General features: G+C 39.5%; 1 protein-coding gene across 3 annotated transcripts in view; it reads left to right on the top strand.

The window, feature by feature from the left end:
* Window positions 1-1,006: 1,006 nt before the first annotated feature.
* The window catches only part of tmem198ab (transmembrane protein 198ab), a 40,224-nt gene continuing 13,345 nt past the window's right edge, over window positions 1,007-27,885 (top strand). Inside the window, exons 1-2 of one of the 3 annotated variants that reach the window (XM_004563296.6) lie at window positions 1,007-1,235; window positions 1,448-1,806. The gene's annotated coding sequence lies outside the window, so the exon portion shown is untranslated. Of the gene's footprint in view, window positions 1,236-1,272; window positions 1,807-16,610; window positions 16,869-27,885 lie in introns of those variants that run through there. The other 2 variants (XM_024799211.2, XM_004563297.6) reach the window with 2 other exon arrangements.

Raw genomic sequence — 27,885 nt, 5'->3', positions numbered from 1 at the left:
ATTCTTCAGCACAGTCTGAACTCTCTTAGGCAGCTTTCTTGTCATGTCTTTAAGTCGTCTTCAGGAATAGTTCTCCAGGCTTCTTGAAGGACATTCAAAGCTCTTCTTTGGATGTTTCTGCCTTTTGTTCTGTTCTCTGTCCACATGATCCCACACTGCTTCAGTAATGCTGAGGTCCGAGCTCTGGGGAGGCCGATCCATGAGTAATAGTGCTCCACTGTGTTGTGTGTGTTTGTTTAAATTCAGGTATGTTTTTGTTTATGCCGCTGGTATTTGAGAGTGTGTTTATAAACTCAAAACAAAACAAGATGTCTCTATCCAAACATCAGTTTTGGCTCTTTAAGCCATTGTTAAAGAATACAAAGAGAAAGCATGACTGTACATGCACGAGGAAAATCAGGGACATCTACACAGTGTTGCGTGAGTCCTGTGAGGTTTCCCAGTTTGAACGATGCACTGATGTGATATTAAAGAGATTACACACAACAGTCTGATTTTTATTTAAGGAGACAGGAGGACAAAGTCTCTTTTCTAAGGACAGATAAGTGAGATTTGAGATGAGTTTTTCCAGAGCAATTTTATCTTTTTTTTTTTTTTTTTTTTACGAGTGACAGTACGCACAATCAAATATCACAAGTAACTGAATCTGACATACAATAAGAGAGAAACTTTCATAACATATTGAACAATTACCTACACTCTTTGGCCCCTTTATTAGGTACACCTTGCTAGTACCAGGTTGGACCACCTTTTTCCTTGAAAAATGTGATGGCAACATTCCAGTTTGAGATGATCTGAGTTTTATGACATGTGGGGGAGATTTTTCTGTGTAGTTTAGATAAAGCTACAAAGACACACACAGACACAAATGGGGGGGTATGATCATGTGGTCAATGTTCTGGCCAACCGATGACAGACCAAGTGTTACTGAAGGTCATTGGGGTTTATTTCTGATTAAATGTGGGAGGAGAAATCTCAGCAGGTACATAAGACTGGAGGCAGAAATCAGTCAGTAAAATACTCCTATAATTAGTGACAGGTGTAAATATGACCTCTCGGCCTTTAAACGCTGCTGCTGTACTTCTGTGACTTCTTCACTCTTGTTGTCAAATGCTAAAAGTTCCTTCTGGTTCTGTTTAACTGGTATTTAGAAGATCCCTCTATTTAAGGGACCCCATGACTTGTAATTCCATTTGAAATACTCGGGGAGTGTGCTCCAAGGCCTTTACCAGCAGGTAGTGCCTGTAGCCTTCGATATCAGAGCAATACTGAATTAATATTAAATAAACAGTATAAAAGGAAGCTTCATCCTGTGGTTGCATTTAAGAGCTCAGCCTCTAGGAGCCGCTGCTAGAATTTAAATGTCCCTCCTTCATAATCAGTAAAGCCGTGCAGGCTCTGACAAGTGAGCCCTCGTCATTTATTTTTTATTTTTTATTTTTTGCAGAGGCCATCCTCTACCCGCTTAATGCGAGCGGCTCAGTATCCTCCAACTATCCATCCAGCCGGCCATCCAAACAGCCCACAACCCGGATCATCCAGCAGCTCTTTTTGTTTGCTCACACACAGCTCTGCTTTATATCCGGCATGTAACGGTTATTTTACTAATCGTTTGCTGTAAGACTTTCTCCCCGATGGATGACTAGTCCGAGCGGCCGGGGATCCACCGCCCTGCAGGCTGCCGGGGAACACTGAGCACGCCGTCCGGGGTCAAAACGGTGGAAATGGTCGGTGTTTCGGGCTCGGGAGGTTCCTTTGGCTGTGATGCGAACGCGGACGAGGCGCGTCAACCTGTCGGGGATGATGGTGAGTGGCAGATTAACGCGCACGGCGCGCTTTATTTGTCTCAAACACTTGCTGTCAAACATCAGGAAGGAGCGCATCTTTATTTTAACTGATGCTTTTAGCTGGAGAGGACGTGTTTTTACGCACTAAAATGCAGACTCTTTGGGATTTAACTGAGGCCAGCTGGCTTCCTGTGATGGATGCTGAGCTCCGGTGATGTCTGACCCGGATGGCCGCATCGGGGTCGATCTTTGGTTGGAGTCAGTTGCTTCTCATTATAGCAGATGGATGGATGGATAATGGATGGATGGAGTATTTTTAGAGAGGGCTGAGAGCATGTCTGTCTGAGTTTGAGCATTCCCAGAGGTCCCTGAAGTGATCTGAAACAAACTCCGGATTGGTTTTAAGCCTGGTTTAACCTCCTGATTTAGAATTTTAGGACTAGGATGATTAATTTTAGAAAATAAACATCATAGTTAAAGCAGTCGCTAGTTTCACTCATAAGCTGGGGTTAAATTTGGGAAATTGGAGCTAAAATTGGCATTCAGATTCTTTGGTACTGAAACGTGAGTGGATTCATTGATATATAAAGCTAACTAGCAGCATGTTTTGGTTCCACCTCTCAGGTGTTTAACGTAGATCTTTGCCAATAACAGTTATTTAAAGGTTTAACACCATCCCAGAATTACGTTTGCAATTAGAAGAGTAATCATCTAGTCCGTAAAATGTTGGGAAATGTTGGAAAAACTGCATCACACTATCCTGGAAATCCTCCTAAATACTATTTTTAGTCCAGATCTTTGGTGTACAATCATGGCATTAAGAGAAACCCAAGTATCATTGTGTTTGAGAGGCTGGAAGCAGAGAAAGGTTGAAATTCAGCTTTAAAAAAAAGATTTAGGTGATCAATTTGTCATATAGAGTGATTAATTTTCTGTCATTTTTTTTAGGACAATGGGTTTTATCAGTTGTGGTTCCATAGTGTAGAGGTCCATTGATTTGAGAACAGGAGGATACATAAATCCCTTAGAGTTGGATCAGGAAGGGCGTCCAGCATAAAAATCTGTCAAAAATCTGTCAAATTAGATATGAAGAAATACCTACAGAAGAAGTTGAAAGTAGCACTAAGTAATCCAAGTTAAATTTAACAGAGTTCACAACTGCAGTCAAGAGAGAAAGAAGTCTTGTCTCTCCCAATCCAACCTCAGGCATGCCTATGTCTGCAGTGGGAAGCAGTAAATCCAAAGTTCTCAGTTGGAGTTTTCAGCTGTGACGACCTCCGTAAAGTCAGACTTTGTGATTCAAGATGGCAGCAGAGTGTTGTAAACCGTAGAACCTGTAATCTGAACCACCGTTTTTGAGTATTTGTGTTTTGCTAACTAAGCTGTATACAGACCAGACTGTGCACATGAACATTTTTGTAGATATAAGCCCCTCCCCCCAAAAAACAAATACTATATACTATAAAGGGTTCAGCGTAGTGTATCTTTCACGTATCTGGTTTCACTTACCCAAATGCTTGCAATCAGGATAAATGGTCACACAAAGCTAGTTATAAACTTGCTAAGTTAACGCAGCATTTATGCTGATTATTCACATGAAATACGCGGTGTTTCCAGCATCTGACCAATCTAAAAGGGGCGTTTTGCAGAGCATTTGACTTTTATTCCACAGAAAATTATACCTATGAGCATCACCTACTTTAGGAGTGCTTTTATTAACATAATATTTTTTTGAGACATTATCAAATGGTTGCCAAATAAAAATTAATAAAGAACTTAAGACATGTACCCATAAAACTGTGCAAAATTATTTTCTGCCAACACAAAAAAGGAATAAAGTTGCATTTAAGAATTATATTTATTACTGATCCCCATCAGAGAAACACAAAGACACTGAAAAACTGTTCTCCCTGCAGAGGTTCAATAAATCTTTCGTTGGAAGTGAAAGACCTTAGGAGTACAGTAAACTCAGAGCCAACCTTAAAGATACCTGGATAAGATAAAGTTCCGTTTTTTAGTACAGGGCTCAGGTATTGCTGTTGATCATTGAGTGGCCCTACCTCGCTAGAGAGCAAAACAAAGCCTGTTTTTCTGGCGACTGCCAATGGAAACGTGGCTGTGTTGTCACTCTGAGCTCTGACATCCAAGTTCTGAGGGGAAAGTTTTATAATTTATACACACCTGGTCAGGTGTAGACAATCGGAAATTAAATCCAGGCTACACGTCAGTACTGCAGTGCAAAGCATGGGTTGCAGAGAAGTGTGACACAAACAACTGATTGATCTCTGAAGTCAATATTTTTCAGAACGAACCTTCAGAACGAACCTTACAAATATCACTTACGTATGATTTTTAAACATTTTTTTTAATCACACAGTAATTTAGACTTCCTGTTGCTGCTATGACTGTGGCACACTGTGTGCTATGACTGTAATGGAGGAGGTCACTTTAAGAGGGATGGACTTGACCTCCTGACTATGAATGATGTAGATGATAAGGTGCTGACTCTATGAATCCACAATCTCAACAGGGTTGTCCGATAAGAACAGATGGCGTATCCACAAAATCCACTGCCACTCAGGTATCTGTTGTTCACTCATTTAATTAACAAGAATCCGAAGCACACATCCATAATGTGAGTGAGGGGATTTAACAGGCTGTAAAATGCTATATGCCGTGTGGTGAGTGATGGTGTGGTTTCTGGTGGAAAGAACATAAAAGTCTTCTATAATTATGTGAACAGAGTGTATTAAATGTGTAATACAACAATACAAACAATACTGGATAGTGGATCATTCAACCAAATAAGGCAGTATCAACAAATGATATCTTACTCAGCAGATGTGGCTCCGTTCGTGAGTTCTGCGAACTGGCTGGCCTTTTGTACAATGACCGTGACTTAATATTAGGTTATAGATGTTTTCTGCCACAAGCTTCAAACACCACAAAGTTTGGGGAAGATTGAACAATTTATGAGTTTAGCTGCTTCTTGTGCTGTGGCGAAACATCGAAATTCGCCAAGATGTTGCACGAAAATCCAAATGCTTTATAAATTAGCACTGCAAACATCTTTAGATTGAACTAACCAAGGGTGAAGCAGATTTGACTAATTGTCTTGGTGGAGTACACCACTGCATAAAACCTGGAAATGGCTAGCTGTGTCAAACATTTCATACTGATGTTAAAATGGCGGACTTCCTGTTGGGTTTAGGGTATGGCTCCAAGAAGCTTTTTTTTTTTTTTTTTTTGTACATCTTGGCATGTTACATGAAGCTGACAAACCTCATACACATAGGTGAAACCATAGACTGTAGAAAAGATGGATGTAGCTTCCAGGTCATAAAAATGAACCTAATGTCGATGTGTGTTCTTTTTAATGGCCAGCAGGGGGCGACTCCTCTGGTTTAATAGAAGTCTATGGAGAAACTGGTTCTCTATGAGCTCAGCAGATGGCTTTCTGGTGTGTTTATGGCCCCATCACTATTCTCAAGTCTCACTGAAAAAACAAAACATGTAGTTATTTTTGTAGATTTTGGTCACTATTAGAATGACCTCAGTGAGACTTAGTTTCTCTTTTAATGAAGTAGTTAATTAATGATTTCACTCTTCTTTTATTTGGTTTTTATTTATATCTCAGGTAATTTTATTTTACAGTTCCAATGTACAGCACTTTGTGTCAGCTGTGGTTGTTTTAAAATGCTTTATAAATAAAGGTGATGATGATGATGATGATGATGATGATGATGAATCAGAAAATAGGGCTTCCCAGGGTGTACTTGTGTACTAACAATTTGACAATTGCAAGGCAAACATAGCTGCTACATCTATTTTTATTCCATAACTTACTTCATAACACATATATTGCCTACAACAAAGGTGTTATCTTTAAAGGATGTGTTTAAAATATTCATATTGTCAGAATATGATAAAGTAAAGCAGCAAGTTCTCACCTTAGAGAATCTGTAACAAGCACATGTTTGCCAGTTTTGTTTGGGGGAAAAACGAAGTGGTTATTCAAGCAACATAATAGTTGCCTAACTAATTGCTGCAGCTAAAAACAATCAGCTCAAGCTGGCTGCTAGATAATTTTCAGCACTTAATGAACACTTTAAGTCTAAAATATTAAACAAACATTAATCAAGAAGGCACCTAGTCTGTAGCTGCACTCGTTACTGGAGGCAGTGGGTGAGCGTTGAAGGCTTTTAATGTGTTTCTATTTTAGGCTCGTGTAGCTGTGTAAGAAGCTGCAGAAGCTGGAGACACCCAGCTGTCCTCCCCACACATCAAGCTGAAACTCTGGATAATTCTGCCTTTTCATGTATCAAACTTTAACCATTTATTGCAGCAGTGGAGATGAAAGGCTTCGCACCAAGAACTGCAATCAAGTATTTGTGATAACTGGCGATGAGTCTTTCACATCTCTGAATTTTGGGACATTCTTCTTTGTAGAATTGCTTTAACCTCCTAAGAACTCTTTCACGGCATGCATTTTTCATTTCTCTTTGCTATTTGGGCTGATTGGGACCTGATGAATGTAAAAACAAAGAATTACATGATTTTCTTTTAAACCTGATTTCTGTTTCTGAGAAAAATGAGATCCAGTGGCAGCATAATATCCTCGTAAGTGGATATCAGGCTCTTGTAGAAAGCAGAATTCATGGTTCCATCAGTTACAGCAAGTCATCCTAAAGCAGCAAAGCAGCCCCAGGCCGTCACACTGCCACCACCATGGTGTGATGTTCTTTTTATGAAGTACTGTGTTTTTTCTATGTGAGATGTAACGGGACTCAAACCTTCCATAAAGTTCCATTTTTGTCTCATCAGGCCACAGAATATTTCCCCAAAAGTCTTCGGGATCATCAAGAATTTTTTTGTTGTGTTGCTTTTTGAAAGCTTTTAACGTGATTCACCTTGTCAGTCCCTCAGCTGACAGTTTGTTCATGATTTACCAATGGGGCAAGTACTTTTTTTACTCAACCCTCCATTGTTGGTGGTTGACATCTGATTGTCCCCCTGACGGTCAGTCTTCACTAGAGTTTAAAAACATGAAACTTTCCACCTCTTGGTTTAAGAATTGTAGAAGCCACTTGAGAAATGAAACATCTTCCAGTCACTTTTCTTTTTCAAGCTCTTAAGACTATCTGGATGACTGAGAATTTACATAGCCATTAATCCCAGGAGGAAGTTGGAAAAGTTGCCCATGCTTTTTATATCTAGTCATCTGCTCACAGAAATATCAAAAGGTTTAGTTACTGAAGTCATTGCATTGGTTTGTGGTTAGCTTGGGAGTTGATTTAAGACCTTGAAGGGTTTGGTACCTTAGTACCTCTGTGACATGCTGTCTGCGGCCTGTGTCTACCAACAATTTTTCATTTGCTGCAATATTATTAGTGTTTAAAAATAAAAACAGTAGCCTTTCAGTAGTCTACTTCCTGGTCCCAGTAATCATGTTACCTCATTTCTAGCTGCTTTATCAATTTCAGGTTACTGGTCTGTTGTTGGGTTCTATTATTATCATATTGAATTTCTGTTTATTTTATGGATTTAACCTTAGCTGTTGTCTTCTTTTTATGTTTTGTCTTTGCCATTAAAGAAAAATTAAATCTACCATATCAATCAAGTTTTGCTTGCTCGTTTTAAAGGTAGCATTAGCCCCTCAGACAGACCTGCTTTCTTTCACGAGAAGCCATTTGGAAATTGCTCTCAGCATTGGTACAGAGATAAATCCACCAGAGGAGAGCAAAATGAGCCTTTTCTGCACCCACAGGAGCAAAGAATGACCCAGAATGCATTGCAGGCTCCAAGTCAAGTTGGGTTTTAATGAGTGGAGCTCATCCTTCATCATCATACCTGACTGAAAAGCTCAGTTCACCTTCACTTACAATTGGCTCGTGAAACCTTTAGGGTCCTTTAAAAGCCATTCTGGGCAGTGAAGGTTTTTTCTAACTGAAGCAGGTTAACAGAAAGTAAAAGGCAGCATTTTGTGATGAAAATAACTCCTGATATGTTTTGAGTTTTCCAGACTTGAGTTATGAAACAGTGTGAGGATGCGAGCCACTCAGAGCAGCTGCCTGATAAAAACCCTGCAGACCTTGAGCCGGCTCTTTGTGTATTCACTGTGTGTCAGGCCGCCGTCTTATCGGTGCAGTCAGGCGGCACGACTCGAGCTCTGCAGCCCGCCAGGGGAATGAAAATGCCACAACACGTCACTACAGATTCACTAGTGGGTCAACGTCTCCGGCATGGTGCTGCTCACGTCCTCCTGGCCCCCACCCTCCCCTCCTGTCTGTCTGATGTAGCTGAGTTTGTTCTTGTCTGGAGCATCGAGTCACAAGCAGCGATGCAGGTCCTGGAAGAAAACCTAAACTGATAAACACAAGGACATTAAGAAAACATTGGTACTTTGAAAGAACAAAAATGCTTTAGAAGTGGCAGCACAAGCAGTGAAAGAAGCATTATGTGCATAGTGATACACAGTCGAGTTTGATCAAAGAAGCAACATCACCAGGATCAAACAATGACCTTTTCTTAGTTGCACCCCTTTGTCCTACACTGACATGTTTTCTCCCTTCCCTAAAATGTAGATTCACTCTGTGTGTAGTTCACCTCGGGTCAGGACGACTAAAGGAGAAGACCAGAACAAGTCAATCTCTCGAGGTTTCTGTAGGTGCGCTTTTGGAAGAACTTTTAACTGCCGTCTACAGCTGCCTTTGTCTGTGGTTGATCTGAGTGATATCTCTATGCGTGTCTTTTCTTTATCAGGTTCAGAACTTCATTCAAAGTCAAGTCAGTGCTTGTTGTTGGTGTGTTTTGGACCTCAGGGCCACCATACTACAAATCTGTATTAAGAGAAAAAAAATCTACAAGTGCTCAAGTACTTCCTGCTGTTTTTCTGCAATTATTTGCAGCACAGCTTAGATATGAGTAATTTAAATCTCGTCATCTCTCTGTGAGCGTGAGACTTTATAGAGACATCTATGTGCCTACTAGTTGAGGAGATGCAAGTTAAGCATCTTTTGTGCAGACCTGGAAAACAGTCCCTACAGGAAAGGGTTATTATTCATTATAGGATGCACTTTAATCCTACAGTTTTATCTTTAAAAAACAAAACAAAAAACTAGGAAAATTTACACATTTTGACTCTCTTCATAGTAACTTCAGGGTTTTAGGCCATGTTCATCTCTTTAAGGTCCACTGTAGTCTTAGTTTGGTGTTGTTTGGAGGTCATTGGGTTCTCTTCACAAACAGGTTCATCATGTTGAGCTCTCCTGTTCTATTTGCTGCTTTTTGTACCTGCTCGAGGAGCAGACGTCCAAGGAGCTGTGGGAATTGTGGTGTTTGTGTCAGAGCTTCCTGTGCAGTGTTTCAGGGTCCAGCAGAGATGATAAGCGCACCAAGTCAAACTAATTAGTGTACAGACTCAAACAGAGAGCTGAGACCTGCGGGGTGCTGAGAGCCAGATGTTTGTTCAGAAGGCTGCGGCTTGTTGTTGGAGCTGACAGGTGCGGCTGGGCAGTCTGAGTAAAGGCTACAGCTCGTTCCTGCTCCTTTGAGCTTAAAACAAGCAACTCTCAACTGGGAATTAATTCAACTGAACATTTAAAAAAAAAAAGAAAGTACTATTTGTTTTTACTGCCTTATTGTTTAAGGTTAAAGACAAGAAATATGTAGAGAAAAGCCCCCTGCTTGCACTCAAACCTGAGATTCGTGCCCAAGTCAGTCAGCTGTAATCTAAATCATAATCAAGCAAAACTAGCAAACAGCAACATGAAACCTCTGTCTTGTTGCTGTTAATGTGAATATTTTTTGTAATAATTATTTTTGACTGTTGGGTAAACCAAGCAAAGCACATTTACACTGATGTTTATGTGGATTAAAGGCAAAGGTAAAACAGTCATCCTTCAACTCGACTTTCATTTTTACAAAGTGGGATGTCATAGGGAGTGATAGTCCAGCTGGTTTTGAACTTGAACTGTGTTTTCATTTGGCACAACAATTCTTCATTGGATGTTTCAGAAGGTTAAAGCAGGAGTCCACGTTGACTCTCTTCTGCTCAGGAACGATTTCAAGCTGTGCAACCCAGAGCGTCCTCACTTGACGCTTTGCCTTTGGACTCCTCAACTGATTAAACTGCTAATTTGTAGCCGGAGTACCAGCTCTGATCACCAGCGAATATCCTCCACATGGCATTCGGGTAACTTTGAAAAAGGATGTTTGCTCTCTGTAAGTTTGAAGTCCACAGAAAGCACAGTGCATGTGGAAGCTAGATGAGGATGAAGAAGATGATCTTGATAGTCCTAACATTCACAAAGAATTAAAAAAAAACTTCCCACTGGGTTGGATGACATCTGGAGGAGGAGTCTTTCATTAATCAAACAATTATTTAATTAAAATTAATTTGTAAAAATTAACTTGATTTAACTTTAATTGTTCAGAATATGGAATAATAATAATTCACTGCTGCCCTTCAGTCTAGGTGATTGTTTAAACCCATTCGAATAACAAATAATTAATGCAACATAGTCCTCTAGTTTTTGTAAGGCAGTTAAGGTTTCCAGTATGGTAGTGCCTTGATCCTATGTAGAGGACAGATACCCATAATCCTTTACTCTGTGTAGCCAAAGTCAAACACAATCATCAATCCTACATATGTGAGACTCCAAGCCGATGTCGACCTTGTTATCGATGACCGAAACAGCATTTTCAAATCTGTCTCGTCCCTCCAGTCAGGATTGTTCAGCTGCTGGAACGCGCTCCATCATCTAAACAACCTTGACTCTTAGAGATCAATACTTGTGACGAACTGACTGTGTTTCAGTATCGGTCCATCAGGTTTCCGAAATTATGCAAGCTTGTTAATGGCGCTCTAGTTCTCCTTACAGCATCAGCAGGTTGGGAAAACACAGCTTTAACTGGAAAAATGAACAACACAGTTCTGATTCATCCCACTATGTGAAGCAGTGGAGCTGGAATAATTGCGTTGATCATAGCTGATGGCCACGGTCCATCTCGTTTCAAACCCTGCAAAACGCAATCAACCCTCCTATTGATCTGTGCCACGATCCCAGTGTTATTGAAGCTCGGGTGAGCAAAGAAGAGCATGGACTATTTCTGCACGTGAACAAGAACGTGGCTGTTGCTAAATAGCAAGTACGCCAAGTTCTTATTTGAGATGTTTACTCAGGAGACTTCCACATATGGGAGGAGGCAGCGCGGCCATTCTTCAACTGGAACAGCAGCGTGTCTTTTCCCCTTAATTTCACAGAGATTAATATTTAGGATGAAGTTCTATATACTACAGAAAGTTATTCTATGTCTAATTAAAGTTGTTGGAGACACTGACTCGAGTAAGTAAGTAAGTAAGTAAAACTTTATTTATATAGCACCTTTCAAGATAAAAATCACAAAGTGCTTCACAGAAGCTAAAACCTAAAAATAAAAATCAACTAAAAGCAAGTTTAAAAAGATGGGTTTTTAGCTGTTTTTTAAAAGCGACCACTGAGTCCACAGATCTCAGGCTCAAAGGGAGAGAGTTCCACAATTTGGGGGCCACAGTTCCAAAAGCTTTGTCGCCTTTTGTTTTCAGCCTCGTGTGCTGGACAGCAAGCAAGCCCTGGTCACATGACCTCAGGGACCTGCTGGGAATGTATGGATGCAAAAGTTCACTTATATATGTTGGTGCTTGTCCATGCAGAGCCCTGAAAGTCAAGGTCAAAACCTTAAACTGGATTCTGAATTTAACGGGGAGCCAGTGCAGCTGAATCAGCAGGGGTGTGACATGGGAAAACTTGGAGGACTTGGTCAGAAGCTTTGCAGCGGCGTTCTGAACAACTTGCAGACGATCCAAAGAGGCGTTACATAAACAAGTAAACAAAGAATTACAGTAGTCCAGACGAGATGAAACAAATGCATGAATGACAATTTCTAATTCGGAGCGCGATACAATGGGACTCAGCTTAGCAATGTTTCTCAAATGATAAAAACAGGAGTGAACCAAAGATTTTACATGGGCATCCAAAGTCAGAGCTACAATCATTGTACATACAAAGCGATTATCAGAACAGTGTTGGATCCTTGTAGGTAATTTATGGTTTTCATAGTAGATTAGTTGATTTTCCTAAGGTTTAAAGAATCTTTGCATAACCTTGACATGTCATGACAAATGCTATGCTTATGCTATATTGTGAATGTGCGCGTGTGTGTGTGTCAGGATTGATCCTAAACACACAACTATCCTTCCAAGAAATGTCCTGTTGACTGTAGTTTTACCCTGAAGGTTAATTCACAGTTTGATCAAGCAGGCTTCATGAGATGAAACTGTCTTTTTTTCTGGGTAATCTGAAGTTAAATTTTTTGTCTAATGTGGAGAATTGCTTGATACCCAGCGTAACAGCTAGCTGGCTAACAGCTAGCTCTTACAAATGTCAAATTTGATTTCACTGTAATTATATCAGACGAGTGTTTGTGTCCAGTCACAGCCGTCAGTGACAGCTTAACGCTCACACCAGATGTGAGGAGTAATACGTGAGCATTTCGTTTACGTAGGATAATAAACTTTTTTTATTTGAATATTTTTTATTTTTTGCTTATTTTTAAAGGAAATGTCCATGTGATTACCGTGATCATTTATAGTATTTTTCTTTATTGTTTTACATGAGGTATTGATTAAACTGAATACCAACATTTTAATTATAAGTATATGAACATACAGGACATATTTAAGAACCGAATAAATATTATCATAAATATTTTCTAAGATAACAGCAAAGTTTCCGTCCAGCTAAATCAAATTGAAATGAGAAACTTTTAATTGACCAAAGGTTATCTCAAAGTTGTGTTCATGCAGCCAACAACTTAAAATTTAATAATGACAACTCGAGTTGAAGAACAGCTCCCTCACAGGTTTACTTTCCACTCATGGAACATACAGCCATGTTCACAACTACTGTCAGCCTTCCTCTATTGTAAGTTTTGTGTTATACTTCACAGATTTGTTGACGTTACACCCTCATAACAAAAGTTATTTGTTCCAGCGCTTTTTCTTCTTTCTCTGTTGATCTGCTAATACTAGTATCCCCAGTGTGGCTGTGCCTCTATGTTTAGTTTCTCCTCCTTGGGAACAGATCAGTGGTGTTTCTGGTCGTCTCCCTCAGTGCACTGTTGGATGCGAAACAGTGAGGCAACTGGATCAGCTGGGGAGGGGGGTGTTCAGACATGCTGTGCAGCAGGATTAGGACAGTGTGAAAAAGAGAGGAAGCCTTTGTTGTGGGAGGGTGGCACTTGCATAAGAAAGATAACGGGGGTATTTCTTCAACACGTGCTGCTGTAGATCTGAGAGTACCTGAGAGGCGTCTTAATCCCAAATGTCTTTAGGTTTTATGCTGCCAGTTTCTCCAGTAATTTGAGTTTTTCGATGTAAAACTGAACTTGCTTTAGATTATTTTACAGGATTAAATTAGTGACAGGCTTTAGTTCAGTGTAAATCGCTTTAAAAGTTTAAAGATGTTAAAAACAAGTTTTTCATATTCCTCACCTCACTTGAACTTGTTATTTCTCATCAACTGCAGCTGAAAACAATTTTCAGACTAATTGATCACTCACCGTGGGACCAGTCTAACAACTGACATTAATCTGGTGTTTGACAAGATTTTTAATCTTTAATTTGAAAAAAACAAAGAGGTTTAGTCATCTTGAGATAAACATATACACATTTTTTTTGCAGCCGCCTGTGTGTGTACGGCAATAGAGAACAGTGTTGAAAACAATATGCTGAAAAGCCTGTACATGTTGTTAGGTCTGCCGTGGTTCTTTTACACTGGGATTTTCCATCCATCTCTGGGGTTTATAGAGACTGGTCCAAAAAATTAGAATATATCCAGTGAGCAGCAGTGTGCTGGGAGAAAACATCTTGTTAATGTTAATGGAGAATGACCGGACTGTTTTGACCTGCTAGGAAGGAACTGCTAATGCAAATAAACACTTGTTACAACGAGGTATGCAGACAAGCATCACTGAAGGCGCAACATGTTGAACCTGAATTAAAGATGGTAATTTGGACCATTCTTAATCCTTCTCATTATTATTATTATTGTTTTTTTTTTCATTTTATTTATGAACAACATCTATTTGTCTGTCTATCTATGACTAAAATGACTCTCAGCAGTGTGTTAGGAAAAAACTCCTCCTTCTTTACTGATCCCTTATCAGCAGATTCTCCCCATTTTGCCCAATCAGAGGAAATGACAGGAGCGACACGTGCTTTTTATAAGTGGATCAGCCCATTCAGTCTCAGCCTTATGTAACCCGCTCAGTGTGTGTCTGAGGAGGTGTGAGAACGCCTCGGCCTCTTGGCGCCGTCGGTCGTGCCTCATCCTCGCAGAGTCGTGCCGGTGTTTGTGGGCGAGAGCCGATGTGCAATCTGAAAATAATATTCATCTGACCGAGTCACGTAATGTTGTCATGTGGAATGTGAGTCACCTCCACCAGTGAAGTTTAAGTGAGCTTTATGTCCTGTCTCAGTATCATTCAGAGCACAGCAGACATTAGATGGGCATTTTTGAATTTTGATTTTAACCTGCTGAGATAACGATACAATGCCACTTTAAAGGTGGCACTCTGGATGTAAAAACAGTTCAAAGTGAAGATCAGAAGGAAAATGCCAATTTGTATCTAGTAGTTCAAAGTATATTTAGTTGTCTAAAACCTTGATTATCAAGTAGTTTTTTGTTTTGTTTTTTAAATCTATCCATTCTCCTCTGCTTATTCTTTTCAGGGGGGCTGGAGCCTATCCTAGCTACCATACCAGGTTGCCAGTCTGTCGTAGGGCTAACACATAGAAACAACAACCGTTCACACTCAGATTCACACCTATGGGCAATTCAGAATGACCCATTAACCTAACACCATTACCTGCATGTCTTTAAGTCTGAGAGAGTAATAGCTTTCTTCTTCCCTTTTTCCTCCTTTTTTTACCAAAAGACAATTTTTTGTTTTTGTATTTCACAACCTGATCTCAAACACTTGATCTATTCATTTTCTTTCAAAGGTCTTTTTATTAGACAAAGGTTCTAATACAATGTATACAATAACACAAAATGCTTCAGAATATTCCAAAATTTCAATCTTGTTCCCACCCTAAACCTTAAAACAACAAATAATTGGCAGCCTGATGCCCAACTAAACCAAAAAACAAACCAAAAAACAAACAGAAATAAACAAAAAACAAAAGCAAAAAACAACAAACAGACTCATAAAAGAAAAGAAAAAAACAAGAGGGGGGGGGGGGGGGGGGTTCCATGGACTACTCAGAAACAGTAGTTTTGGGCCTTTCAAAGAAGTCCAGAAAGGGGGTCCACAGTTTATAAAATGTATTTTTAGACCCACGAACTGTATATCTAATTTTTTCTAAATCCATACAAGACATTATATCTTTTAGCCATTGTGTGTGTGAGGGAGGAGGGGGGGAAGAGAGTCTTTCCACTTCAGCAGTATAGCTCGCCTGGCCAGCAGTAATGAAAAGTTTAATGTTCGCAGGACTTCAGACATGGTATGGTAAAGAGATTTCCAAAAGGTGTACAGAGAAGGGCAGGACCAGTACATATGAAACAATGTACCAGGAGCACCCCCACACCTTATACAGGCTGGGTCCACCCCTGGGTATATGTATACTATTATATATGCATATACTATTATATATTGTACATATATTTATTAGTTTCAGATGTAGCCATTCTTGTATTTTGCTTGTTTACATTATTGTATTTTGCACAACTCTGTTGCTTGTGAAGCTCGCACACAAGAATTTCACTCACATGTGCTGTACCAATGTACCTGCACATGTGATGTGACAATAAAAGTGATTTGATTTGATTTGTGTGCCAGTCTATCCCTGGACCAATGCCCCCGATGAACTATCTTAAATTGGATAAGTGTATGTCGAGCACACATTGATATATTGTGAACCTGACACTTGATCTATTCAACTGGGTTAAAGTGACTTTATGACAACGGGTGAAACAAAAATTAAAAGTGGTGGTAATCGGCTCTAATGTTAGCTTGCTAGGCTAACTAGCGCATTCATTCTTGGTGTAAGCTATCTAACATATCTTTTTAAAAAAAGATGTTTATCCTAGCTTGCTAGCTTCTATTCTCTCATTGAAATGCTGGCATGAATGCTGGCTCAAGTAAAAGCTTAAAGAGGTTGAGTAACTGGTAAATAGAGTTTGCCAGTTAGCTTATGGTGAACTATTATCATGGTGAAATTAATCTAGGCCTGTCTTCTTTAGGTTTGATCTTTTGGAGTAGAAGATGGAGTTAGACTACATCCTGAGAACATTTCAATCTTAAATTGAATGCTCAAAAAGTAAGATTGGTTCCCATGAGCAGTATTTACAGTTATGAGAGTTACAGTAAAATGTTGTTATAAGTCCTGTCCATGTTGTCTATTTTGGGATAGCCCAGATTAAAACTTAATTTAGATTTTTCTCGTTTTTTGTTTTTTTTAAAATGTTTAGTATTCCAGCTTTTTTCTCAGGAATGACTGGCATCCCTTGGAAAGTAGAGTTTTGCCACCCTGCTGCTCTTGGCACTGTTTGGTCCTAATAATCTGACCTGCCTGTCACCCATGTGTATGTCTGTGATCCCCATGATTCTGCTGCCACTGGCCACATCCTCCTCTGCGCACGGTCACATTTCCACAGCAAACCCCAGCCGGTATTGATTAACATGTGCAGAGGGATGGCAGCTGCAGTGCTAGGTTATCAGTGGGACGATTGACAGTGGCGCCCTCTCTTTTCCGTCTCTTCTGTCTCTCCCGGAAGCTGACATGTAAACCGGTGACACACTCGGTCCTCCGCTGTGAGCGGCGGGAAGCTGGCAGCTCGTTCTGAGCTCATCATGAACAGGCCTGTTCTTGGCAGCTCACCCATCAGCCTGTTACCTTGGATGGCTGATGAATAACACCGAGAGACAGAGAGAGGTCTGTCTGCTTCATAGGCTCATTTTCTCAATAAACCACCGGCATTCAGACGAAGAGGGAAGAGAAGTTTTCTAGAGAGCGTGAGATGGGACAATTTTCCTCAGGTCAGTGATGTTGTTAAACTTGGGATGTATTGAATATGAACAGTGCTTTAATTTCTGTTGTCATGTGATGATGTGCTTATTACAAAAGGCTGAGAGTGTAAAATGTTGGGTGTTTTGGTCCACCACTGAGTAACTAACTAAACTAAATAAACTGAAAACTAAATAAAAAGGAAAATTAATACAGGAGAAATATAAATAGAAAATACTAGAAACAGATTCATGCCTATAATATATACATTTTTAATATCAGTTTTGGTGTATTTCATGATATATAAAATTCTATGGAGTCCTTTATTTCTTTATGTCTGAGTTTATCTGTTTTGGTCTTCCATATTTTAAATATTAAAAAACTAACAAAATTTATGAATGAATATATAAATAGACTAAAAAAGAAACAGGAAACAGGGTAAGCAATATGAAGGAGAAAAGACACACACACACACACACGTACATACATATATATATGTATGTACATGTGTATGTACGTGTGTGTGTGTGTGTGTGTGTGTGTACGTGTGTGTGTGTGTTTTCTTGTTTTGAATCATAGGAATGGTTACCAATGCAAAGAGATCTTAAAACGAGTTGGAGTGCAGTGAGTAATACATTATGAAGCTCTTATGTAACACAGCATGGTGGGAAGGCAACGGCTGTGTTTTTTTTCTTCCCCCCTTTTATACTCTTTCTCCTTTCTTTTTGTTTTCACTCTCCCATTTTAGTGTTTTCCTTTCAGACCTTAAACAAATCACCACATCCAAGACCTTTAAAATCTCTTATCCAAGTCAATTGTTGATTAATAACTAGAGGTGATAAATCTTTTCAAGTCTGAAATGTGACAAAAACAATCACATTTTGATGTTGCATTCATAATAAATTGCTACCACAAAAATCCATGTTTTTCAAACAATATTTATAGTTTTCTATACTTTTTGTAATTTCCCTCTATAAATTTAAATGTTCACCTCCAGGTTCAGTGTTTTCTTTATTATTATTATTATTATTATTATTATTATTTGTAGTGCCCGGGTTAATATGGGTTAGAAAAACTTTACTGCACCATCTTGTGGTAGCAATTGATACTGCATGAAGGTACAGCTTATATCTAGTTCAACATGAGTTGATATCTCACCCACACAACACATGGACGTCTTTAAAGTAATTTCTTCAACTTCTGTAAACTATTTTGTGGACTTTTAGAGGGTTTTAAACTGTCTTTAAACATTATATTTTATTAGTTATTCAGTGTTATGCAATTCCACTTGTTCAGTCTGTTTCTGCACATGGTTCCTCACTCTTCTCGGAGCCCTCTTCACCAACAAACACAAACACCCACTGAAACAAAAAGTTGAGGACATGACTTCACTTGATATTATAAATATTTTCAGAGTTGAAGGCATTGAGGTAGAGAGTGGTGGGTCGAAAATCTTGGGTCCCAACTGTTGAATAGAACATGTGAAATACCAATGTTGTTTCTCCATTTTTACAGCCGTAAGCTACATTCTGACTGTAATAGACAATTGTTTTTTGATCCAGAAGGAACCATGGGTTGATGAGGATCCTGGTGTTAAAATGTAGGTAAAAATGAGACATTTCATAAGCTATAACTTATTTTGAGCAGATACTGACCGCACATGGTGATATGACACTTCAAAATTTACCTTTTTGAAGGTTTCTTCACTGAATAATCTGGAAATGGATCAAACATCCAGAGCATTAACACCTGTGTCCATCCCTTTACGTCACAGCTGGCACACTTTTATTGAAACTATGATGTCGATGGTTAATGGTGGCTATAGAAACCATCTTTTCTCTTTAACATTAACATCTTTTCTCTTTAACATTAACATCTTTTGTCTTGGACATTAGTGTGTTCATTTCCTGCTAACAGGAAGTTGGATCGTGGTATTTTAAGCCCAGCCGGTGCAGCAGATCTATGAACAGTTGTTGTGATATTTCTCACCATTGCTGAAGCTTTGGCGTCAGTCACGACCGTGACACAGGCGGTCACGTTGTGTGTTGTCATTTTTGTGTTGGTGGAAGCTGTTGGGTGACACAGCAACAACTCAGATTTTTTATTTTGTCATTTTTCGCAGTTTGTGTGTAAAGTTCCTCAAGTGCGAAAATTGCTGTCGCACTTTAACGCAGCCGTATGTTCACAGTGGAAAGTCTTCGTGCTGTAAGCGACATCTCACTAGAGTTATCCCAGAGAATCAATGATTTTTAGCTTCTTTAGCTTGTCTGGAGCCACATTAGAGCACCTGAGTGTGAATTACAATGAAAATTTTCAAGTCCAGTAGGTACAGTAGTCTCATGGGTACATAACACTGCTGTTATTCAAAATCTTCCAGGATATTCTCTGTAAATATTTCCCTTTATTGTGACCCTAATCACCAAAATATTCCAATTTTCTCTCCCTCATATCCAGATATTTAAGGTTAAAATATTTAAAAGAATAAAGGATCTCATGTCATCATGAACCCGTGGAGTTAAAGATCAATCTGAGTAGTGGAGGAAAATTGGAAAATCTTAAATGCGAAGGAAAACATGACAAAAAAGTTCCTTTTCTTTGATTTTTACTGTGTCATAAAGCGGTAAGAAAGCATTCGATTTGTATGTAGTGGAGTCATTTAAGGTTTGCATGTCGAGGCCATTTTCTTCTGCTGATGCCACTTTGCACCAAATTAGTGGAAAATTTGCAACATTCATTTGAAACTTTCTATTTCTAGACATAAGTTTGAGAAACAAATCACAGAAGCTAGATGTTTGACCTCGGCTGTTTGAGCTTGTAGACATTTACACCCTCTAAACGTCCTCTCCTACTAAAGCACGTTGTTAAAAACACATGAAATCTTTGTTTTAGACGTTTTAGTCTTGTTGCACAGACCACTTTGAGCTGCTTTTAGTTGTAATTTCCAACTGAAATGAAACCAGGGAAGTGAGATTAGTCTTTACAACTTCACACAGGAAAAATACTTGTGGACAAAGATGACTTCCAAAACATCCCCATCTGGATTCTCCAAGATTTCAAGGACTTATTTAGTCCCTAGAAGAACTTGAATACTCTGCATTTTTCTCCCACGGCGAGCCAGAACACTCTCGGATATCGAGTGAAAATCTCTTTAAGAAACTTTAAAGTTGAAAATATCAGACCCTCTCCCCCTGGGCACTAAACTGTCTGCTCTGAAAAGCCCTGACTCTGATCACGAGGGAAGCAACGATAAGCTCAGTTAAATCTCATGTTCTCCAGCTGCTAATTATGGATCATAGTCAAACCATATTAGTAAATGGATTAAAAAAACAAAACAAAACATAGTTTGAGCCACATGCTGACCTCTAGCAGCAAATCACGGGAAGTGCATAGAGGGTGATGATGAAAACATGATGTTAACTTAGTGTTTATACACCAATCTGCGGTTAATCATTAGCTATTAATCATCTCTGACTGCCTTCCACAGCGTGTCTTTTCCTCCTGTCTCTCTGCCCTCCAACCAGTCGTAGCAGATGGCCTCCCTACCCTGAGCCTGGTTGTACAGGAGGTTTCTTCCTTTTTAAACGGAGTTTTTCTTTCCCACTCTTGCCAAGTGCTTGCCCCATAAGAGGGTTGTCTTATAGTTTCGGTTTTCTCTGTATTATTGAGGCGACTGTTGCTATGATTTGGTGCTATTTAAGTAGAACTTAACTGAATTGAACTGAATTAATGTGACACTATAGAATCAGGCGAGGTCATGGTGATGAAGTGATGGTTACAGACCAGACTCTAGGGCCTTGATGGCAGTTGTAGGGCGACTCCATTGGTTGCTAGCATAATTTTGTAGCTGTAGTTTGACTAGAAGTGGTGGACTTAACTGTAAATACTGCCCAGCTACTTTCTGAGCTGTAGTGAAACTGTGAAAAACAAACTGGAAATTGAGACGGTTCACCTTCAGAATAAAAGTTGCGCCTTTTGAAACTCGCAGTGCGGGGGCACAACTTTTATTTTGGAGGTGAACCATCTCCATTTTCAGTTTTCATTGCACTATAATGAGTTTTGCCACCACTTGGCTAGTAGTTAGTGAGTATTTGCAGACAAACATGAAAACTACAGGCAACCAAAATAATTTGTTATCATGACGTCACGTGTGAAGCCTCAGTAAAAAATAAAACATCTAATTTTTAATGATAACATTAATATATTAAACTTTAGGCCCTTAAGTCTTTCTAGTCTGGATCAAGTGATGAAGTGAGTTTCTGTTTAAAATAAACAAATAAATACTTAGTTCATCCAGCTGAAAACCGCAGCTAATAATGTGAGATTTAAAAGAAAAAGCCTCATTATCAGGACTTATCTGTATCTCACTGTCACTGAAAGCATAGTGATCTCTCACTCCAGCAGTCCAGCTCTTTAAAACACTGGATTAATGCAGTAAGGCCACTATAGCTGCACGCTGTAAACATATGGCTAAGCAGGCACTGCTGAGGTCATCTGGGTTTCTGGTTTCTTATTGGGTGAAGCCCAGCCTTCTGACAGGCTTGGAGACCTCGCCCGAGGGGATTAACAAAGCCGAGTGTGTCAATGAGTGCAAACAAACACACGTACGTGAACGCGCTGCTGACATCCAGGTATGAACCAGTAACAATGAAGCGGGCACAGATAGTCAGAGGTGGGAAAACAACAGAAGTATTTTTAAATCAGCACAACATGAGCAGATTTTATGAGTCAGAGTTATGAAACCTACACAACCCTCTGTGTACTGAGGTAGTGAGAGAAAACCGACAGGAAAATGAGGCGAGGAAGACAGAAAATCACATAAAATCAATGTCAAGTGTGTTAGATTCTTTGAAATCCTTCAATGTCAGACAAAGTACTGGATGTTTTTTTCCCCCCACTTACAACCAAATGGTTCTAATGAATCAATCGGCTAAAAGCTAAAAAGCTTTATTTCTTCTTAAGGTTCATCCCTGCAGACTTTTCTGTCTCAGAGTTCATTAAGATGCATGAGTACAGCATGAATCCCGTCTCCTCCTCTTTAATCTTCTGACAACAGACTCCCTTTAAAAATAAAAGAAAATAAAAATCTGTAAACAGCTGAACTTAGGTCAGTGAATCCAGGTTAGGCTAGTTTAACTTTAGTCAGTGTCACAATAGCGTGCAGCCTGCTAACTGGATCTGAGGTTGAGGTTTTGGCGTCATAAATAACATCTCCTGCTTAAATGTTCCAATCAAGAGCATTTTTATTTCCATCTGCAGACGTTTATATTTGTGAAGGCTCTGTCGCAGGACATCCCCTCACAGAACAGAGCAGGCATCAATAACAACAGGTCCGACCAGGCGCGCGACGTTTCTCCCGTTGGTGCGGTAGCATCTAATCTCGGCGTGCCGCTTTTACTGTCTGTGGGTCTTGTTATGTTTGAAGTTTTCTGAATTTTACTTTGAGTTTCCTTGTTACTCTTTAAGATCCTCAGCTGGTGATCTTGTTACGTGGTATTCTGGATGGTAAATTGGTTATTAATATTTGATTCTTTGGTTTGGCCTAGCCTCCCTGGTGTCTTCTCGTATCTTGCGCTTATGTCGAGGCCTCTGTGTTAGGAGTCTCTCTGTCTTATTTTTTTGAGTCCTTGCTTTGAGCTTTACTTCCTGTGTCTTTGATTTCTTCAGCTGTGTCTGGTTCCCCAGGTGTTTCCACTTCCCCCTGATTGCCTTGCGTGTCTCGCTGTATATGCATTTCCTCGGTCTCTTGTTGCTCCTTGTTACATCATAGCCATTTTTCCTGTGCTGCCTGGATTTTGTTTCTTGATATATTGGACTCTGTTTTTCCTCTGATTTGTATTCATGTGTGAACTTTTAGTGGTTGCTTTTGAACTCTGCCTTTGCGTCCTGCATTTAGGATCCTCACCAACCCCCCCCCCCCCCCCCCCCCTTTTTTTTTAAACTGAAAAAGAAGGTGAAATTATAATGTGAGAAAAATATATAAAAATGTTGAACATGCTATATAGACTGAAAGCAACACTGCCCTGTGTGTGAGAGGAAAAGGTCTGTAGAGTAATGCATTATTAAAAGTGTGAGCTTTTTCAGTAGGACTGAAAGAGTTGCTATGTTAATAAAGTTTACCCGATTTGTAGTCAGGAAAGAAATCCGGAATAATTGCCATCTGCGTGAGTTGACAGACGATCAATATCACAGTTCCATCATTAAGACTAGAGAGAGTCTGATGGTCTATAATTCAGTATGTAATTAAATTAATGTTTAAAAGACAGTTTTAGTTTTGATTCTTTATTCTCAGCTGCAATGTCCTTCAAACATAGGCTGACATAGAGCCACCTGATGCTTGCTGTAGCTGCATGTAATGAGATCTCTCAATGCGCATTGGTAATAAAGCTTTGACTCTTCATCTGACTCTTCTTCTCCAGCTGGGATATTAAAGGATTGGTGAGGTCAAGGAAGTTACCTAAACAGGCAATAGATAATCTTGATAACTGCAACATATAAAGAGGATGCCACACCTGAGTTTGAAGTTGCTAACCTTCATTCTAAACAAACTTAAACAAAATAGACAAAGCACCAGAAATGTGAAAGAGACTAGGCTAGCAGCTCAATTGGCTACAGTACACAGAACGTCCCTTCTTAAGTTAATAGCATGAAGGAAATTAAGCTAGCAGTTAGAAAGATGAGCAAAGGAGTAGCAGCAGGGAAAAAGGATGGTGCAACAGAGAGACCAGGAAAGACGAAAACTTTAAACCCTCCTAGTATCCAAACACAGGAGTCTGAGGGACCTTTCAGGAATGGTGCCATTATTTTCCAGAGAGCTGATTGGTCAGTAGGTGGTGATTTTATACCTGCTGATCTCTAATCTCAAGCATGATCTGCTCAGGAGCAGGTTAGATTACCATGGCTTTGTACAGCAGTGAGAAGTGATGCACCTTTGTAGTACAGAAAGCCCAGAGTTAACCTTGTACTTACCTGGATAAGCCAAAGTCCTGCTTTGTAGTACAGGCCTATTTTCTACAGCAAACAGTTTGGAGGCGCGTTACCAACAAACAACCAGTTTTTGAGTTTCAGTCTCAGTACCAAGTGCTGGGAAGAAACTTGTAGTTATTAATATAATTCTCTCAAACAAAGCTCAGATATTTGCAGATCATGGCTACCTTTTAGTTATTTTCATTTAAGGAGCTCTCAGTGCAGTGAAACTGTCCCAGCAATCGTTCTTGATCGTCTGGTTTAAAATCCTCTGTGGTGGTGATCAGAAGTAAAACTATAAACACGTGTCATCGTCCAAATACTTGAGACCTGACTGTATGCGCACCCAGAAGCATTCATCCTCCACCAAGACCAAAACGATGTCTCGCGCTTTATAGAATTTCACCTGATGGCTTTTGCATAAGCCTGCTGTGAAACGGTCAGTGTGCCGTGTCTAAAACACTGAAAAACATCAGTTTGGTCACATTATTCTTGCAGGAAAAGCGGCAGGTAATGACCCAGAATCTTTTTTTTTCTTTCTTTTAAATGTAGAAAGAAAAGAAGCTGAGCTGTAGCATAAGTGCTTGCAGCAAGCATTTCTCAGCCAGGCTGTTTATTAATAGCCATGGTTTCTTTATTCATGAGGAGGCTTCGAGTTCAGACTGATGATGTCAGCGTAGGGAACGAATCGAGCCTCTAACTCACTGATTAACAAACAGCTTTGTTATTTTTTTTGTTTGGTTGTTTTTAAAAAAAAAAAAAAAACCCAGCTTGTTTAAAGCAGGGATTGATTTCTCTGTTTGGGGACTTTTACGTGTTTCTTTTTGTCCTCCTAACACGGCTAATGGATCGACCCGCTCGCTGCGCAACAAAAGGTTACAGAAGTTTTTCATTAAATGCAGACGAGTAGGGCCTGAGCAGGCCATATGTTCAGTGTGAATTCACTGAACAGTGAATTCACATCAGGCTTCAGAGAGCGAGAGAATAACATCAGCCCTACTTGAGCCGCATTTAAAAAACAATGGAGAAGCACGGGGACCGGTGCAGTGTGGAGGGTGTTATATAATTATTTTTACTTATGTTTAAAAAACAAAACAAAAAAAACCATGCACACTCACATCACATACCCAGAAAAATCTAGGTTTGAAAACATCACGAACTATGAGACTGTAGGCATCACCTATGCGCATATTTAGTGCAGCAGATAACTGAAACAGTCTTTCTAAAAGTGGATACGAGCGCCAACGTTTGCACATTTGTTACTCCCAGTAACTGTTAGATCTCTCTAAATTTCACAATTTTCATTTTTTTTTAATCTTAAGAAACGGCAGTTTTCTTTCAGGTTTTGATTTTGACTACATGTAAGTCACATTTATTATCTAAAAATATGTTTGTTATGCCGGGTAACTCATGCAACTAACCAAAACTACACGATGAAGTTTAAGGTTAGTCTGCTGTTCCTACCCTCTCCTACTTTAGGCCAAGGTAAATACATTGGAGTTTATAAAGCACTTCACTCTTCACCTAGCACCAGTGTTAGATGTGACGTGTTCCAGAGTAACATATTAGTGTAATCACATTACATTTTTTGGTAACACGGTAATGTAATGTCCTACTGAGATGGCTCACCTTTACTTTCATTGCATGAAAGGAAAGGAGCACGAGGGCAACCTGCATCCAAGACAGAAACAACAGCGTTGAACTCTCCCATGGAGGACACTTTTGCCCAGTCTCCTTCTTACTGTTGATAAATTATTATTATTATTATTATTTTACATTATTTTTTTTGGCACCCAAATCATGAACTCTGACTTTAACTGAGGCAACTGAGGCTGTGTTGTCCACCAAGGGCCCAAGTAAACTAATATCTGAAGATTGGCGAGATGCATCCATTTTTAATCCTACAATTTCACCTGTCTGTGTATTTTTCACAGACAAAACACAAAAAAATCCATTTGGGTTCACTGAGGCTGCTCATCCTGGAGTATTGTATTTATAATTATTTATAATTCAGAGGATGTTACACTGATGCACACTTATATCCCGAATACTCAGATTATACTCAGATCTCATTAAGAGAGCTATTAATTATTTACATTATGAGCACAGAAGTCCAATCCTCATAGTAGTTGCATGAATGGATTTATATCCTCACAACAAGGAGACACACACACACACTAATGTGTAGCAACACATTCGGGGGAATAGACTAGGCCATTGATTGGCTCTCTTGCTGTTGCTATGGCAGTTTAAGCTGCTCTTCTATTGGTCAGGCTTCGGACCAGGACCCGTGTCGGCTGTCTGTCAGCATCCCACCGTTGTCATAGCGACACACAGGAAGCAGGGTGGGAGGAGGAGAACGGTGTGGTTGTTGTTGTTTTTGTTGAATCCCGCAAAAGCAGAAGAATTCCTCTGTCTGTGGTCTGTTGTGCCTTTTGTTTCTTCCATTTCCTAGAGGAGGATCACATTTAATGATGCACATTAAAAAAAAAAAAAGAAACATTTTCTTTATCTGTTTCCACACACACACACACACACACACACACACACACACACACACACACACACACACACAGGCTGCAGGGTCACTGGGCAATGACCCCCTAATCCTCTGCCAAAAGATTATTATTAATATGACATGCTTGGATGAATAGGGGATAAAATAAAATCATAGGGAGTGTGTGTGCGTGAGCGTGTATGAGTGCCTGAAATCCTTTTTTTCCCCCCTTTTTTTGTGGGACTGTACTGCACATTTATTCATCATCTTCTTCCTTGCAACTGCTTCATTACGGTTCTATTAAAATGCAAATGCCCATCTGGAATCCCCCCCAAAAAAACAAAAATAAAACAGCATTCGCTTTTAGCAAGGCTGAACTTGTTTATTTAGCCATCTATCATTCATTAACCTGAAAACATACTGTCATTATTATGCCTGCTATAAAATTAAGGGTTTAATGCTGTCATGAGGCAGTGCTACTCAGTTTGCTGGCCTTAGACTGTGCTTTGAAAATTGATACGATATTTTCATATTAGTGAGTAATGAGAGAGAAAAGACGGTCAGCCTGGGGGGCAGATATGGCCTCCTCTCCCACATGAAGAGCTCTGAGAGTTTATGAGATTTTGGCTTTAGGTTTTGATGCTTGGACTGGATGTAAAATTGATGATGCGGTTGCCCTGATAATTTCGTATGAAGGTATAAGGACTTGAGAATGATAGGAAAGAAGTAAGTCTGAATATATTGATAGTATGAAGGTTAAAGTTTGCATGGCTTCATTAAATGTAGGGGAGACCGGGGATAGTTGTAACATTTTTGACATTTCTGTCTGTAAATTGAAGCTCTTTTAAGGTAGTGGATTCAAAATGTAATGCAAAGTATTTACATGTCTCTGCTATTAAATAGTGCAGCTATTTTCTCTGCAGCACAATTACCCATTGCATGGTATGGCCTCAAACACAAAGAGTGAAATGTTACAATTAACCCCATAGTCTGGGTTAGTTGTAACATATCCTGGGGTGAAATGTAACACAATGAAATAAGGGTACTAACAAAATATTAACATGTAATCTTTGTTTATTCAACACATGAATGCACTTACATCCATTTATGTAGCTTTGTGTGTGTGTGACAGAATGCAGAAATCTAGCTTTTGAACATATTCCAACCCCCCCAAAAAAGACAAATTATGGAATTTTCTGCAACTGAATATTTCATTAATTTTGGTTGGTCTTCCTTGAGTTTGGCCTCATTGGCTCAGTGGGCATTATAACCTACAACTCTTGCACCAATTTTGAACATAACAATGAAGCTGAAAAAATGTAGTTGTTCACCAGCATCGCAATTCCATTACTTTTTATCATGGCTTACCTTGGTGTGGTTTGCAAAGTGCTTCAGAAAGATGAGGAAATCTGTTTCTTGCACCCATCCTGATTTATTTCCACTACCAGTACTTCCTACTGGTCCATCTGTGACACAGAGGTCTGCATAATGTATGTGTGGGAACACAAACAGTGGAGGAATTGTGTTGCCAATGGCATTAACCGCATATACAAATGTGACCAGTGAACCTCTCTTTGCTGATGTCATTG

Source organism: Maylandia zebra, linkage group LG23 (assembly GCF_041146795.1).
Source record: "Maylandia zebra isolate NMK-2024a linkage group LG23, Mzebra_GT3a, whole genome shotgun sequence".
Lineage (NCBI taxonomy): Eukaryota > Metazoa > Chordata > Actinopteri > Cichliformes > Cichlidae > Maylandia > Maylandia zebra.
The sequence above is the reverse complement of the archived record's forward strand: the minus strand, read 5'-3'. Positions and strand labels throughout refer to the sequence as shown.